A 3,463-nucleotide genomic window follows, 5' to 3' on the forward strand; every position below is an offset into this window, starting at 1 on the left:
CCAGTTCATATTCCGCACACAGGTTCAAATGGAAATAAGGCACAGTGTGTCTCCTTATGTGGTTGAAACTTTTTAATAAACCCATTGCTGATGAATCACCCTATATATATATATATATATATATATATATATATATATATATATATAACGGACGCGGACAGTCCTTTCTTTCCCAAACGTTTCATTAACCTCTTCATAACGGACAGGAATTATTCTCGGTTCTGCGATATATTACAGTAGACAGAAAAGTCTTTTCCCCACAAGTGTTATATCATAGTCTAGACCTGGTAGGTGAACCATCAAACAGAACAGCTTCAAGCTGAACCTGAAATTCTTCTTTTCTCTACCCAATAAACTGCTATCTGATGGGAGGTGTAGTCCTACTTGCGACAGTCCTATTAGCGACAGGAACTGTTAACTGTCCTATGGGTGACCGATTCGATCTCTTAACTGCCCTATGAGTCACCGATTCGTTCATAGTAAGATAATAGAAGAAGATAAGGTTCTCTCTTCTTTAACTTGTTTCATGCTAATGTGATTTAGAACCTAACAAAATGTACTATGAAAAATTTCGCTCCACCTGAATTTAATATGTGAGAATGCTCTCATTACATTAACAATCTTTTATACGTTTTTACTAATATTATATTTTTGAATTAATTTGTATGAATACACTGACTATATCAAGGGGAAAAGTAACTAAATATTTAGAGTAGCTCCGCCTTTGTCTATGATTCTAATATAATTAAAAATTTCATGTTAAAATGATACAGAACATAAGTTTAGCTTAAATAGTTCATGGCATAAGAAAGAAATCAGAAGGAGGTAGGGGTTCCCGAAGAAAATTTGCTAGGGAGAAGCATCTCCATGGTTGCGATATCATGTCTGGTATATCTAGTATATAATATACGTGGTTTGCTATATTACGTATACATTTTCGTAAATCAGGAAGCGTCCCCTGTCTTCCCTTCGGGCGCCCATGGAAAGAGAGTATTCACCACTTGAGAATATCAAAGAAATCTAAAAACACGGTGTATTCGAAGATATTATTACACAAGTTACAAATCTCTCGCATGACTTAACTGTTCGTCTAGTTATAAGGGATTATATCAGATTGCTATACGACAAGCTTTTATGTATAAGTCAAAACAAGGAAGTAAAGCAGATTAAGCAATTAGTTTACGTTTTAGTAGGTTGCAATAGGGGGAAGGTAGTTTAAAGAGTTTGTTTATTTTTTGGATTGTTTAGAATGAAGTATATTGTAATTGGTTGAGAATAGCCAATCAGATGAAAGGGATCTCAAATGCTGTCTTTTAATATTGATTTTTTTCTTTCATTTTATTCACGGTGTCTTAGGAAGTCTAAAATGTAGATAGTTGGCGAAACTATTACTCGTTTAAGTTTTACAAAATAAAATATATTACTGTGCTTAGTGAGTAATTAGATTTGAATCAAATTAAGTACAGAAAGCAGAACTTTTAAAGAAAGGGGATATTACAACTGGATTTTCGATAATTACATAGGGAGCCGCGGTGGTTCAGTGGTAGAGCGTTCACCTCTAGTGCTTGGGGTTCCGGGTTGAATCCTAGCCCGCGCCAAGTGGACTTTGTTGTGGACAAACACCGTGTGCGTGGGTTTTCTCGGTGTTCTCCCGTTTCCTCCCACTTTCTTCGTTCCACCATTTGATTCATTACTCATCATCACCGTCTCCTTTAGCCTAACCGGTATAATCGTGGGACGTAAAACTCAAAGAGAAATATCCCTGTTGTCTCGTTAAGTTATTTGATATGTTTTATGTCACATCTAACTCAAAATTAAAATAAGTTTTCTTTGCACTCACAGTAGAGGAAAAATATATTTGACGAACAGTATCACTGGAACGTACATATTTCATACCAAGGTTGTTTGGACGCTAATAACGCCAGAGGCAAACATATTTTAGGAGATGGAATCATATCATCTTCCATCATCTGAATGTAAATGAATCGGCCGCTCATAAGACAAATAACAGTTCCTGTCGCTAATAGGACTGTCGCTTTTAGGACTAATTCCTGCTGGAAACCCTAGATCTATAGAACATAGTTAGTTTTTTTTTTTTTTTATTCCGGTAAAAATATTTTGAGAAATATAACAGAAATTCAGAAGGTTTATGTTTTGTCTGTATTTAGATAGATAAAATAGAGCACAACTTATAAGTATGCACAGAAAACATATCCTAGAGCTACAACCAGTTGATGGAAAAATGGTCCCAATAAATTCCTTCAAATTGGAAGCATTTCATATGTCAATGGAATAAAAAAAAAAAATCACTAGTAGTGATTAGTCTTTGGAAAAGACGAAATTCGTTGTGTTAAGTTCTTACCCTTTTAGCCATTACTTTACGATTTCGAATATGTTATTATCTCCCTTGTTTACCTTCATTTTTAATATTCCTGTACAAACAGCAGCTTCCGTATGTCTCTTCATTCCTCTCGTTTTCATACCTTATTTTCACCATCGTGATTAATCCGATTGGGTAGAAAAGAGTGATTAACTAAGCAAACTTATCGCCATCACAACATCTAACACGTATTTAAACTTTGACCGCTTCTGATTTTGAAAACGCTCCTGCGTACACTTTAAGTTATTACTCGACACCTTGTTTATCATATCGCCATTAACAAATCGTATATAATAACTTTCTTCAAGTAATAGTCTAAGTAAAAACTTGTGACTCTTATTGAAAATTTGGGCTGCGAGCGGAGCGAGCAAGAAAATTTTTAACAAACGTACCTCTTTGCAAACCGAGGGCGCTAATTCTTTTATGGGGCGCAACGTCGTTTACTCTTTTCCGACACCTTTTCTTTCTTCTTGCTCGTTCGGCGTCCTCTTGCTATCAGCGCAAGAGGCAACCGTCCCGCTCGCCCATTCGTATCTAAGGCTCTGCTTCCCAGACAATTTTATAGATAACAAAACAAACATTGTTTGTTTCACAATAACATTTTAAATGAGCAATGTATCGTCTCTTACTTTTTTTTTTTTTTTTTTTTTTTTTGAAAAGCAACATTTTTCTTTCACTTATGATAGTGGAACAAGACTGGGTTGGAGTTTTCCCGGTTTCCCTTTTCACTTTCTCTAAGAAGATATCCTTTGTGATTGGGGCTGGGTCAATAAACATATGCACTCACAATAACTTGGCTTTTCATTCATTCCGCCAACGAAGATACCGCGCTAGTACACAAACACATTCACTGACTCTCTCTCTCTCACACACACACACACACACACACACACACACACACATGTTTCTTCTGCAACTGTACTGAGGATTCTCAGAGGGCACTTGCTAATGAGTTTTCTTACCCTTGTAGAGGGAAAAGCATGCCTTTTCGCTAAACAAAAGAATTTAGCCTATTAGTTGGTCCCTAACGCAAATTTTGAGAAGGTTCTGAGAATTTTAAATAAATGTAAAACGCTTTCTGTC

The sequence above is a fragment of the Thermobia domestica genome, chromosome 2 (assembly GCF_964235325.1).
Source record: "Thermobia domestica chromosome 2, izTheDome1.hap1.1, whole genome shotgun sequence".
Taxonomy (NCBI): domain Eukaryota; kingdom Metazoa; phylum Arthropoda; class Insecta; order Zygentoma; family Lepismatidae; genus Thermobia; species Thermobia domestica.